Source organism: Mesocricetus auratus, unplaced genomic scaffold (assembly GCF_017639785.1).
Source record: "Mesocricetus auratus isolate SY011 unplaced genomic scaffold, BCM_Maur_2.0 Super-Scaffold_100023, whole genome shotgun sequence".
NCBI classification, from domain to species: domain Eukaryota; kingdom Metazoa; phylum Chordata; class Mammalia; order Rodentia; family Cricetidae; genus Mesocricetus; species Mesocricetus auratus.
This window is the reverse complement of record NW_024429204.1, coordinates 21,397,247-21,411,972: the sequence shown is the minus strand read 5'-3', so window position 1 is coordinate 21,411,972 and position 14,726 is coordinate 21,397,247. Positions and strand designations below refer to the sequence as shown.

General features: G+C 46.0%; 1 long non-coding RNA gene across 1 annotated transcript; it reads right to left on the bottom strand.

Moving 5' to 3' along the window:
• Positions 1-8,317: 8,317 nt before the first annotated feature.
• On the bottom strand, positions 8,318-9,224 carry LOC121133666. Its single transcript, XR_005870618.1, has 2 exons — positions 9,181-9,224; positions 8,318-8,814 (listed from the first exon to the last, which is right to left on the bottom strand). It is a non-coding gene; the product is annotated as an uncharacterized LOC121133666 (long non-coding RNA).
• Between the last annotated feature and the right edge of the window lie 5,502 nt (positions 9,225-14,726).

The following is a 14,726-nucleotide window of genomic DNA, read 5'->3' as shown; positions in this document are numbered from 1 at the left end:
GTTCCCAAATTTATATGTCTTCAATTTAAGGGCTTGCCCGGGCTCATAGAATGGCTGTGCCCCGGAAAGAGCCGGTTTCCCAGGAGATAGCATCATCGGACTGGAGCAGCTCGGATTACTCACTCAGCTGCTCTGGCTCAATGAACGAGTCCAGCAGGGTTGCTAGGCTCGTGCCCGTGGGGCCAAGAAGAGATGCTGAGGGTGTGTGCACCACCAACGCCCTCAGTGTGCCTACAGCCTTCCTATTAGTCACCTGGCCGGTGGGACCCTGGGACGCTAGCAAGTGACGAGAACAGAATTAAACACTCCCTGGGTCTCGGAATGGACACCACATGCACTTACGCACTGAACAGAGTAACACTTAAGTGTGCTTCTTACCAACACCATCATCATCATCACCATCATCATCGTCACCTTCCTTTACTGAGAGAGATCCAAGGCACAGAGCGGTTTGGAAACTTGCCAATGAACAGCAGTCATTCCCTCGGCATTCGTGGAAGAGAGGTTCCAGCTCATCCTGAGATACCCAATCCCTGGGTACTCCGGGTCCTTGCACAAAACGGCACACTGCTTGCATATGACCTGTGCCCACCTGCTACCCTTCTCCGGATTAGCTGTCCTACTGGTTTGAATGCTGTGCAAATGGTCATCATACCATATCGTTTAGGGGACAAAGGCAAGGTGGGAAAAATCTGTACAAGTTTAGCCCACACGTATTTTTCGCCAAATATTTTTGAGCCACTGCTGATTGAGTCTTAGGATTCCGAGGCCACGGGTAATAGCTGGCAGATTGCATTTGGCAGGTGGCATGGCCTGAAGTCTGGCCTCAGCTGGTCATCCTCCATGTGGACACTCTAGAACACTCCGCTGTCTGCCTGTGGGCAAGCGTCCAGAGTGTGAGCTGCTATGGAGACCGAATCAGAGCTCTATAAACCCCATTTAAAAATGAGTGTGTTGCCCGGGCGGTGGTGGCGCACGCCTGTAATCCCAGCACTCGGGAGGCAGAGGCAGGCGGATCTCTGTGAGTTCAAGACCAGCCTGGTCTACAGTGCAAATTCCAGGACAGCCTCCAAAGCCACAGAGAAACCCTGTCTCCAAAAACCAAGAAAAAAAGAGTGTATTCTCTCTGTTTCATGATGGAATCAACACAGCTGCCGCATAGAGAGAGAAGCAGACAAGAGACACACCGTAAGTAGGTCAGCCTGCTGTTCCTGCCGTCACCAACATTCCTCCCAGAGGAGTCACCAGTGGCCTGACACGGTCTCCCGGGGACAATGGTGGTGACCCTAGCCTGTCATCTAGAACAGGCAATAATCTTTTGTTCTGACGGGTCTTGTTTGTGAACACACCCACAAGGACGCACACACACATGTACGTAATTAAAGTAAAACTTCTTGCTGCTGGCCTTGGTGGGGAGGCTGAGGCAGGAGGACTGTAAGCTCAGGGCCAGCCTGGGCTACTTAGTGACACCCATCTCACAAAAGCAACAAAACAAACAAGCAAAACCCCGTCGCCTTCAAAGTCAAATCCAAGCATTTTGACGCACGTTGTCCTTTCAACTTGGGAATACCAATTCCCTGTGGGCTGTTCTTTTCCCTCACCCTCAGCCCCCTCTCGATGGGCAAGCCCTGTTCATTCTGTAGGGTTCATCCCAGCTGTCATCCTGAAATGACATACTGACTGTTCAGCTCCCTCCCTGCGTCGCAATTCCCTCCATCCTCTCTTCACCTTCCCCTGGGATTCTACCCTGCCCCCACATATTTGCCTGACTCTGCCATCTGGGACAGAGCCTGGCACTGAGATCCTCATTGGAAGTTCACGGAACTGTAAAAAAAAAAAAAATATATATATATATATATATATATATATACACACACACACACATATATATATATAGTGTCTGTGTGTATCACACATATGCCACAGTGAGCATTACATCCCCTTGTAATAATTTTTAGAAACAGATAAAACCAGAAAAATCTTAAGATGGTAAAAAAAAAAATCACTTGTAATTCTTCAAAAAATACACATGTGGGTTTTTTCCCTGCTTTTCTAAGTACAAAAACATCTTAGGGCTGTGGGGTTACACTGTGTGTGTGTAATGTATGTGTTTGCGTGTGGTGTGTGTATTTTTGTGCAATGTGTGTGTGTGTGTTTACATGTGGTATGTGTGTGTGAGGTGTGTGTGTGTGGTATGTGGTGTGTGTGTGAGGTGTGTGTGGTGCGTGTGTGGTGTGGTGTGTGTGTGTATGTGTGGTGTGGTGTGTGTGTATGTGTGTATGTGTGTGTGGTGTGGTGTGGTGTGTGTGTGGTGTGTGTGGTAAGGTGTGTGTGGTAAGGTGTGTGTGGTGTGTGTGTGTGGTGTATGTGCGTGCGGGCATGTCCCACTTCTCTGAAACTCTGCTGGCCTAGTGACCATCATGAGGACCTACTGGCTAGATCTCAGTTTTTTAAGCCGACAATGGCGCTCAGCAGTGAAGCCCATGTTCCCAATTCATTCTCCTCCCGACCCCAGCCTCTTGTTCAGAGGGGCACAGCGCATGCCTCAGATCTCCCGCATTTAGGACCAGCAGAAAGCTGACAGCCTTCAATCAGAAGCTTCGAGCATAGGGTGTGTAGCTCCCTTCTTGGAAAAGGAAGTTGGCTTTTACTTTTCTGGGGCAGCGTTTAAGGACTTGCCCACCAGCAGGGCATTTACTGATGGCTGAGCTCTGCACTGCTAAGAGTCGGGTGGGGCTGAGCCTATGCGAGAACGGGAAGTGCCGAGTTGTACAGACTATCCTCCCAGCCAGACGACTGCCATCGTGGAGGGTCATCTGTGCCTGCAGGCAACAGTGCATCCCTTCCGAGCTTATGACTGTCTGCATCCGGATCCTCAGACAGGGAGAGGGAGGATCACAAGACCCTCACTGAGTACCCAGCCACTCCCTACCCCTTGTTACAGCAGCTCTGTAGGCCACAGGGAGAGACTAGGTAGAGTATTATATATAGAGACTAGGTAGAGTATTACATAGAGAGACTAGGTAGAGTATTATATAGAGAGACTAGGTAGAGTATTATATAGAGACTAGGTAGAGTATTACATAGAGACTAGGTAGAGTATTATATAGAGAGACTAGGTAGAGTATTATATAGAGACTAGGTAGAGTATTACATAGAGACTAGGTAGAGTATTATAGAGAGACTAGGTAGAGTATTATATAGAGACTAGGTAGAGTATTATATAGAGAGACTAGGTAGAGTATTATAGAGAGACTAGGTAGAGTATTATAGAGAGACTGAGTAGAGTATTATATAGAGACTAGGTAGAGTATTATAGAGAGACTAGGTAGAGTATTATATAGAGACTAGGTAGAGTATTATATAGAGACTAGGTAGAGTATTATATAGAGACTGAGTAGAGTATTATATAGAGACTAGGTAGAGTATTATATAGAGACTAGGTAGAGTATTATATAGAGAGACTAGGTAGAGTATTATATAGAGACTAGGTAGAGTATTATATAGAGAGACTAGGTAGAGTATTATATAGAGACTAGGTAGAGTATTATATAGAGAGACTAGGTAGAGTATTATATAGAGACTAGGTAGAGTATTATATAGAGAGACTAGGTAGAGTATTATATAGAGAGACTAGGTAGAGTATTATATAGAGACTAGGTAGAGTATTATATAGAGAGACTAGGTAGAGTATTATATAGAGACTAGGTAGAGTATTATATAGAGAGACTAGGTAGAGTATTATATAGAGAGACTAGGTAGAGTATTATATAGAGACTAGGTAGAGTATTATATAGAGAGACTAGGTAGAGTATTATATAGAGACTAGGTAGAGTATTATATAGAGAGACTAGGTAGAGTATTATAGAGAGACTAGGTAGAGTATTATATAGAGACTGAGTAGAGTATTATATAGAGACTAGGTAGAGTATTATATAGAGACTAGGTAGAGTATTATAGAGAGACTAGGTAGAGTATTATATAGAGAGACTAGGTAGAGTATTATATAGAAACTAGGTAGAGTATTATATAGAGACTGAGTAGAGTATTACATAGAGACTAGGTAGAGTATTATATAGAGACTGAGTAGAGTATTATATAGAGAGACTAGGTAGAGTATTATATAGAGACTGAGTGGAGTATTATATAGAGACTAGGTAGAGTATTATATAGAGAGACTAGGTAGAGTATTATATAGAGACTGAGTAGAGTATTATATAGAGACTAGGTAGAGTATTACATAGAGAGACTAGGTAGAGTATTATAGAGAGACTGAGTAGAGTATTATATAGAGACTAGGTAGAGTATTATAGAGAGACTGAGTAGAGTATTATATAGAGACTAGGTAGAGTATTATATAGAGACTAGGTAGAGTATTATATAGAGAGACTAGGTAGAGTATTATATAGAGACTAGGTAGAGTATTATATAGAGACTAGGTAGAGTATTATATAGAGACTAGGTAGAGTATTATATAGAGACTAGGTAGAGTATTATATAGAGACTGGGTAGAGTACATGGATAGGCCCTGGAAGACTAGGAGAGGAGTAAGGAGCACGGTGACACCAGGCTTTTCAAAGTGCAGGTTTGTCTGAATCTATCCATCACTCCTTTCTGTCCCTCAGTCACTGTGCCCTCCCACCTGCCCTGTGAACCCGTGCATTTGTAAACAGACCGACAGACAGACAGACAGACAGACAGACACACACACACACACACACACTCTCTGCCTCCAGTCATCAAGCAGGTACACGGTTTCTTTGACAGGGCCTTTGAAGCCTCGGTTTCCTCTTTGGCCTCACCTCTGTAGCTTCCTACATCCTCTGGACCACTCTCTGTTTCCCAAACACATCTCTTGGGTCAAGTCTCTTTGCTTCAGTATTCTCAGTGTTCCCTGTGTCTGGGATGTCCCTTCCTCTGCTATGTCCCCAAATACCCATACAACCCCAGAACCCAGTACAGCCTCAACTAATATTAGAAGATGGACAAATACTTGCCCAATGGAGAAATCCAAATTTAATTTGATTTAAGATCAAGATCTCTCTCACTACCCCCCCGCCCCCACTCTTTCAGCTTGACCTCATGGCCCAGGCAAAAGAAGGATCTGTCTCTCTCATTAAATTGCAGAGCCTCATGTGGAGGCTTGTGGATGACACAGAGCATGAGTGGTTCGGTTAGTAAACAGTAGTAAAAGTGAAAAGCAAGTTGGTCCAGTCGGTATTACCGTCTTTGTTTTAATAATCCGTGCGTCGTAGGCTCTAAGAATTCCCAGAGGCCTTTTGGAGCCAAGCAAGAAAAGGTTGAGCAAGTTGAGGCTCAGCTGCCCGGGGCCCAAGGCAGCCTCATCTCCTGCACGGCATCGGAGCTGTCAAACCAGAGCTCTCCCAGGCGTTTGCAAACAGCGTTTGTTTCCCCAGATTCTAAAGGCATGTTTTCCAACATGTCAGTGGGTGGAGTCCATTTTTCTTTCTTCGATGGTACAAGAAAACAAAACAAAACTATGTGACATATGTTCTAACCAATACGTCCTTAGATTTGAAGGGACGCATCATCAGCCATAACCAGAAAAAAAAAATACACAGCGGTCAGGCCCACCCTCATTAATAATCAAAGGAATGCAAATTACAGCTGTGGAGAGGAGAACACGGCCCCCTATTATATGAGACAGATGCCATGATAAGAAGGTGCTGTGGTAAGAGACAAAGGAACTAGGCCCCTCCCCACAGTTCAGAGACGCCCCAGGCTGCTGTAAATGTTGGGGGACAGGGCGTTTGTTGACACATCAAAAATATTCTTGCCCTTTTTTTTTTTTTTTTTTTTTGGTTTTTCAAGACAGGGTTTCTCTGTATTGTTTTGGAGGCTGTCCTGGAACTCACTCTGTAGACCAGGCTGGTCTCAAACTCACAGAGATCCGCCTGCCTCTGCCTCCCGAGTGCTGGGATTAAAAGCGTGCGCCACCAACGCCCGGTTTATTCTTGCCCTTTGACCTAGGAATTTACCCTGGGACAAACTCCCGTTTGCACTTAGGTGTTCTTTAGCAAGCGAATCCTCAGAAGCCTGATTGGACTGTGAGCACACTTCGTTTGGCAGCTGCTGATTTGATACATGAAGGTGGTTTTATGTAGTTGAACAATCTACAATACCATTAATAATTACAAGTAATTACAAATGTGTGTGTGAGTGTGTGTGTGTGTACACGAGCACAAGAACAGCTGTTTGCAAGACTCCCCTTTAACAGCAAAACTCAGTCTCCTTCTGATTCAATTTTCCCTTTAGAAACAATTCCAGATTGAAAAGCCCGTGGTGTTAATGAGGAAGACTGAGGTTAATAAGATTGCAGGTGTTCTGTTTTCACAGCCGAGTTAGCTTCTGGAAAACAGGCCATTCCAATGTCATTGCTTCGCTCTGAAGATGAGATTATGCCGAAATTATTTCCAATTATCTTCATTCCTACGTTTCAAAAACAATGCAAACAACTCTGCATGTTACCCAGATCTCCGAATCTTACTACGTTTATGTATTTACTTGTGGGTGTCGTGTGCACCACTGCGCGGTATGGAGATCAGAGAACACTTTGGGAAGTAGTTCTACACACACACACACACACACACACACACACACACACACACACACACACACACACACACACACGTGTGGGTCACAGGGATTGAACTCGGGTCGTCCAGCTTGGCAGCAAGCCCCTTAGCCACTGAACCATTTCACCAGCCCTCAGTTCCCTGTTTTAACAGAGCTTTATTCGTGGTCATTCCTGTCACGGGCAGTCCTGCTTTCTCTAACCGTTTGTGCCTGCATGCCGTAGCTTCTGTCGCTGTGACACAATGCTCTGTCGAAAGCGACATGAGGGAGAAAGGAGGTTCACCTTCCAAGCTAGCCCAGATTCTGCCCAGCTGACGATTCACAGTAACAATCACACAGCTACGTTTATGAGCCGTTTGAGTTCTATAAAGTCTGTCCTTTTAGCCTTTAATGTCTCATAGGCATTCTTCTTTTAATTACATGTATGTATGTGTGTGTGTGCACGCATGCACACGTGTTGGGGGTGGTCAGAGGACAGAGTATATAGTAAAATAGAAATGAAATTACATAGTAAAAATGGAGCTAAGTTGGTTCCCTCCTACCATGTACGTCCCAGGGATCCAACTCAGGTCAACAGCCTTAGCCGCAAGCCCTTTACCCTCTGAGTCATCTTGAAAGCCCAGTATGATGCATATCTCTCTCTCTCTCTCTCTCTCTCTCTCTCTCTCTCTCTCTCTCTCTCTCTCTCCCTCTACCCCTCTCTCTCTCTATTTTTGGTTGGTTGGTTGGTTGGTTGGCTTTTTGAGACAGGGTTTCACTGTGTAACTTTTGGAGCCTATCCTGGAACTAGTTCTGTAGACCAGGTTGTCCTCACAGAGATCCGCCTGCCTCTGCCTCCCTAGTGCTGGAGTTAAAGGCGTGAGCCACCAACGCCCTGGTGTCTCAGTATTTTTGAAAAAGGTTTTTCTATGTAGCCCTGGCTGTCCTGGAACTCGCTCTGCAGACCAGGATGGCCTCGAACTCAGAGATCTGCCTGCCGCTGCCTCCTGAGTGCTGGGATTAAAGCATGTGTCACCAGTATGCATTTCTTAAGGACCAGTAACAAATCCAAGAAACTTAACATTGATACGATACAGTCCTCTAAGCCACCGTCCCTATTCTGAGGCAACTGTCCCCAAGAGCATGGTACTCACTAGTCAGTCCTTTGTTGTCTTAATCCGCAAGGACTCATCAGCCTCTCTTGACCTGACTGGTTTTCCAGGGCAAGGCTGGTTATTTCACAGGTCACCTTCAGCGCTTGTGGTATGGTGCTTTCCTCACGGTCTACTTCAACTACATTTGGAGCTAATATCACCTAGGTAACAATGTATCCTTCTCAGGGCATCACATCCAGAGACACACAATGCGGGAGCATTCCTCAACAGCAATGCTGTTAACTTTTGTCACTGGCAATTGCTGGTGCTGTGCCTGTATGTCTATGTGGGAAGCCTCCTACTAGAAGTCAATGATGAACCTTGCTTATGTCCAATTGCACTACATAATATAATGTACATTTACTACATAGTCTAATTTCTTATTTGCTATTGTGGTTTATTTTTTGTTTTTTTGAGACTGGGTTTCTCTGTGTAACGGCCTTGGCTGTGCCGGAACTCACTCTGTAGACCAGGCTGGCTTTGAACTCACAGAGATCACCCTGCCTCTGCCTCCAGAAGGGCTGGGACTAAAGGCGTGTGCCACCACCACAGGCCATAGTCTAATTTCTAATGGAATCATCTTTTCATTGCTTCTATGTTTATTAGTTATAAGAAAAATCCCCACGCAGCTTGGTTTATTTCTAAAACAGACTCCAGAATGTTATTTTAACACAACAGGCCATAACTCATTGTCATCTAAATATATCTCCATGCTCGAAGCTGGTCTAGGTTTGGCCCTGGGGTTCCTGTCAAGCTGGCTTCTGTGCCGTTTTGAAATGCTTCATAATCATTTTCCTCTCTGCTTCTCACATTTCTTTGGCATAGCTCGACATTCCAGACTTATCAGCCATTTCTCCAAGGGGCCTGGTTGCCTTCAGTGGATAATGGCTCTCAGAAGCTGAGCTCTGGGCTGCATAGGTGTTTCATTTTTCTTCTTGGTTATCTGTGTCTTCTTTTTCAAAATAATCAAACACGCATGCCTTCGGGATACACGGGTTCTTTCTCCTCAGTCTTCAAGGGAAGAAAAACAACTCAAGGAGGGTGGGCTGTCACAAATTCCCCGAGGAGCCAAAATTCCTTGGCCCTGGAAGAAAAAAATTTCATTTGCCAACTTTTGAAAAGCCAGAGGAAGTGTCTTCCAAACAGAGGCTGGCCCAGGAAGTTCCTGAGGGGAGTGGGGTAGGGTGGAGGGGCAGGGGCAGGGGAAGCTGTCCTTCATCCTCAGAGGGTAAGGAGGCCTGAGCAGTGCCCATTTGCTGGGTAGGAACAGCAGGCCCCGTGTGAAGACCCAGAGAGACGGCCTCACAGAGATGACAACGGGAGAAGACAGGGCAGGGGCCCCCAGCCACCCTGACTTTCTACTGAAACCCGACAAGCAGCTTGGCACCCCCTCTCATCTTCCTGTCCCCCGAAAGTGTCCATCTGTCCCTGCCCTGAGAGCCAAACTGACCTGTAAGAGAGAAGGACTTGCTGTCCAGGGGCTGCGGATGTTTGTCTCCTTAACTAGTCTGATTAATTCTGGTACGGCCCCTCACGTGACCAACCCACCCCTCTGTTTGCCAGGACCTTGGCCTTCCCTCCAAAGGAGCCCTGCTGGACCTGCCGTGACCTCTCCACAGAAGTCCCACTGTGGGCCTGAGGGAAACGCCACTGCAGGGTAGTCTGAGGCTGAGATCCCCGGAGAGCTGGGGGCAGGGGCTGCCGCATCAGCAACTTCTGAGGGAGCCTGCCCTCCCTGTACCCTGCCGTGGCTGCCCAAAGATGAATAGTGAATGCCACCATCTTCATTTTGTCCCCCATATGAAACTTTTTCTTTTTCTTTTTTTTTGTTTTTTTGTTTGTTTGTTTGTTTGTTTGTTTTTTTGAGACAGGGTTTCTCTGTGGCTTTGGAGGCTGTCCTGGAACTCGCTCTGTAAACCAGGCTGGCCTGGAACTCACAGAGATCTACCTGCCTCTGTCTCCCGAGTGCCGGGGTTAAAGGTGGTGTCACCACTGCCTGGCTATAAAACTTTTTCTTAAGGGTTGGTGATTCTCTCAGTGGTAGAATGCTGGCCTAGCAAGTTCAAGGCTAGCCTGGTCCAGTCCTCAGCTCAGGGGCAGGAGGTGGACCCTTCCTCCCTATAGAAACTTCATCCTATGTGGAACCCGTATGTTTTCTCACGAAAACCTCTCTCCAGAACTCTGCCTGGCCTCCTGTTGAGACCTGGTCTCATAGTGCTGTCCCCCTGCTTCTGTGGGAGCTAAGAGAGCGCTCTGGTGTTTCATTCCTGTTTCCCCTCAGCTAAAACTGCCTTTTATGACAGAGTTCAATATGTACCGGTAGGGAGGGAGAAGGGGAGAGGCGAAGGGGGGAGGAAGGAGGGCATGGGCTAGGCAGCTACAGCTCAGTCAGTGAGTGTTAGCTCATAAGCGTGAGCCCACTCCTCAGTGAGAAAGTCCACCTTAATTGGAGAGTTCCAGCTGGTGGGAGACTCTGTTGGGGGTGGGTTGAGATAGAGACAGCCACTTTGGAATGACACTTGAGGATGGCCTCCACAAGCGTATACACATATGTGCCCTGTGTGTGTGTGTCTGTCTGTCTGTCTCTTTCTGTCTGTCTCTGTCTCTGTGTGTGTCTGTTTTATTCTCTGTTTCTCTCTCTGTCTCTGTGTGTGTGTCTTTTTCTTTGTCTCTCTATCTGTCTGTGTGTGTGTGTGTGTGTCTGTCTCTTTCTCCCTCTCTCTTTCTGTCTCTGTCTCTGTGTCTCTCTCTCTGTCTCTGTGTGTCTATCTCTGTGTGTGTCTGTTTCTCTGTCTCTTTTGTGTCTCTGTGTGTCTGTCTCTGTCTCTCCTGTCACAGCTATAACTGAGGCTGACTAGGCCGATGATGGTAAGAAGGGCCTGGGACACCGTGATTTGGTCTCAAACAGACTTAGTTGAGTGGTGGAGCACACAGAAGCTGTGGCCCATGCTAAGCAGACTTGTGTGGTAGAGTTATGCAATGGTTTCTAACCGAGAATGTTCTACTCGATACAGAGACAGCCGTCTGAAATTATTGTGGCAAAGACACTAAGACTGTTCTGGGTAGAAGGATGACATCTGCCGCCCTGCCCATGGGGTGGATGGAAACGGAGGGAAGGTAGGATCCCTGGTCTTCTGCAAGATGAAATGTAAAAACACTTCTCTGGGATGGAAGGAGACGGGAGGGCAGAGGACAGGGAGTGGTACACCACAAGTATTTTCCCTCATGATTAATTAATTTTCGGAATTATTCATAAAGTCTGATTCAAGGGGGAAAAACACACCAAAATACTAATATGAGCTTTCTATGAACACATGGGAAACATCTTTGTAAGGCTCTGCAGAGACAGATTACAAGATAGCTGGGAATTGGGTTACGGGTGCTTGCCCAGCCTGATCAGGGTCCTGGGTTCGAGTGTCAGATTTGCACACTGCGCACGCACATTCACACATGTGTGCAAGCATGCCATGGAGGGCATGTGGAGGTCAGAGGACAACTTGCTGGACTTGGTTCTCTCCTTCTGCCATGTGGGTCTCAGAATCGGAGCTTAGACAATCAGGCTGGGTGATGGGGACCTTCGTCCACTGAGTCGCCTATTTGAAACTTTGTAAAGTGTATTCATTAACCACTTTCCTGAGGAAAGCTGTTTCCCTGTCATTTAAAGTTCTTACCGGAGGAAGAAATAGAAAGATGTTGAACGGAACACACACACACACACACACACACACACACACACACACACACACACACTTGAGGTTCTCGCTTTCCCACTCAGGACAGAGGGAAGCTTAGCATTTGGGGCCAGCAGGAGGCAGGATATATATGCGGCCCTGAGTCAGCCCAGAGCTCATAAAGCGAATCTTCCTCCCATGCAGCCCCTGCCCCAGCACACGCTTGCCCTAGGCTGGGATCGTCCCCGTCGCCTGCAGGAACTCTCTCTGCCATGGAACCTACACCACCTCCTCAACAGAGTCCCTACATCTCATCTTCTGCCCAACAGACTGTCACTCTACAAACACTCTGAGTCCCGCCTCAGCCCCACCATTAAATGCCCCTCTCTTTTTAAAGCTTTTATCTTTAGGTGTACAAGCATGAGCTGCCAGATGTAGGCGCTGGGGACTGAGCTCTTGTCCCCTAGAAGAGAAGCAGGCGTTCTTAACCACTGAGCCATCTCTCTAGCCCTAAATGTATTTTTTTTTCTTGTAATGGGGATTAGACTCACTGGGACCTTTTAATATACTTCCTCATATTGTAGTGACCCCCCCAAGCATAAAATTATTTTTGTTGCAGCCAGGCAGTGGTGGCCTAACCCTAACCCTAACCCTTTAATCCCAGCACATGGGAGGCAGAGGCAAGTGGTACTCTGTGAGTTCAAGGCCAGCCTGGTCTACAGATCAAGTTCCAGGACAGCCAGAATGACACAGAGAAACCCTGTCTCGAAAAAAAATTATTTTTGTTGCTACTTCATAACTCTAATTTTGCTACTGTTATGAATCATAATGTAAATCTCTGATATATATAATTATATCTTGTTTATACTCTAACAAAGTTTGCCTAAGATCAGAGGGTGGAGCTAGCCACTAGTTAACCATAGAGGTCTGGAGGTCTGTACAGACAGACAGGAAATGATATGGATGAGTGGAGAGAGGAATATAAGGCGGGAGGAAACAGGAACTCGCTCTTTTTGACTGGGAAGTTAGTGAGGTAAAGGTAACTGTGACTGATCCTTCAGCATTTTCCCCTATATCTGACTCCGGGCTTTTATCATTAAGACATATTGGAACTCGTGCTACAGATATGTGACCCCAAAAAGGTCCAGACCACAGGCTGAGAACCACTGCTCTAACCTCTCTCTCTCTCTCTCTCTCTCTCTCAAACAAACAAAACAAAAAATCATGACATTAAACTAAATAAATCACATAATTTATCCACAGTTCCTGACCCAGTAAAATGCTAGCTAGCTGACTCTTCCTCATTTTATTTTCTTATATTTTAGTGTGTATCCAATGTTCATCCGGTGTTCCAGTCGGGACTTCTTAAAGTCTTTTCTAATCTATAAAGTCCTGACTAAATTTAGCGGTGGTGGTGCACACCTTTAATCCCAGCACTCGGGAGGCAGAAGCAGGTGGATCTCTGTGAGTTCAAGGCCAGCCTGGTCTGCAGAAGACAGGCTCCAAAACAATACAGAGAAACCCTGTCTCGAAAAACCAAAAAAAAAAAAAAAAGGTAAACCTCTGACTGCCACTCACAGCTACACCCACATACATCTGCACCCCTACACACACACACACACACACACACACACACACACACACACAAACAGAAAACCCAAACAGGAAGGACACCATTCTTTACATACTTATGTCTTCTACAATGTTATAGCTTGCACAGTGCTTTCTACACAGTCAATATTTAATAAATAGGCAATGGATTTGGATGAGCTCAAAGGGAAATCACTGAAAACTTACTCTTGATCTAACTTCAGTAGGTGAATGTACAGGGGACTGGAGAGATAGTTCAGTGGTTAAGAGCACTTCCTGCTCTTGCAGGGGTCCCTGGTTCAGACCCCAGTACCCACATAGAGGCTCCCGACTGCCCTAGCCATAGTTCCCAGTGATCAACGCGCTTTTCTGACCTCTGTAGGTACCAGGCTGGAACGCGTCCAACATACATATGCAGCAGGCAAAACATCAATATACATAAATACACTAAGAAGAGAAGTACATGGTTTCTGTCAAAAAGTATTGAAGGAGGCCAAGAGAAAAGACTGAGTGAGCCGGGCGTTGGTGGCGCACACCTTTAATCCCAGCACTCGGGAGGCAGAGGCAGGCGGATCTCTGTGAGTTCGAGGCCAGCCTGGTCTACAGAGCGAGTTCCAGGACAGCCTCCAAAGCCGCAGAGAAACCCTGTCTCAAAAACCAAAAAAAAAAAGAAAAGGCTGAGTGTGCCCTGTGGCTTAGAGGCTGGACTTTACCATTCTCTGACCAAGATTCTGGAAGGGCCATTTGCTTCATGTCAAAGCCTTCTTTCTTGTGTCTTTGAAGGGAGATATTACTAGCTCTCACCTCAGGGGCCCCGGGAAGAACAAGTGAGCTTGCGCGTGGCGTGGACAGCCCTTCGTCATTGACTCTTATCATTTTTGTGGTTGTAAGAGAAGACAACGATGATATAATGTGAGAATTCAAGTTAGCTAGGAAAGACCCAATGTGTGCCTAACTAGATCATATTTTTAAAATTCCCTAAGAATGCTTTCCAACCATAATGTTTGTTTAAAATGTGATTGTTTAACTGACGGAGAAATACTTTAATATGATGAATAAGGAGAGAGATGCTGGGCTTGTTTGAGCATCGAAATGCCTCATCGTCAGTTTTACAGTGAGTAATATCCTGCAGCTAGGATGCCAAGAGCGGCCGATTCATTGTGTCGTCATCCAGATACTGAGTGTCTGGTATGTACCACTTAACACAGCACATGCGAAGTACAAGGGTGACTTCTGACGACCTCATAGCTTTGGTTTTGTGCCCTCGAAGTACACACATAATAGGTAAAGGAGAGTTTAAATGATTCCTTTTTGCATTAAAGCTATAGAGTTGGGGGGCTGGAGAGATGGATCAGAGGTTAAGAGCACTGCCTGCTCTTCCAGAGGTCATGAGTTCAATTCCCAGCAACCACATGGTGGCTCACAACCATCTGTAATGAGATCTGGTGCCCTCTCCTGGCTTGCAGACATACATAGAGGCAGGATGTTGTATTCATAATAAATAAATAAAAAATCTTAAAAAAAAACTATAGAGTCGGGAAAAGAGACAGGTTTTTCTACGAGTCTGGTGTTGGAAAACAAGGCATCGGGCATCGGTTCCGGTGCACATTTGCTGGGAGCCGAAAAAAAAATCTGGATAGAAAGAGTTCAAAAGCATTAGAAAAATGCAAAGCCATGTTTTCACTTAATCTGCCTAGCAGAGGGTAGAGCCTGCATAAACCAGGTCCCAGACAGC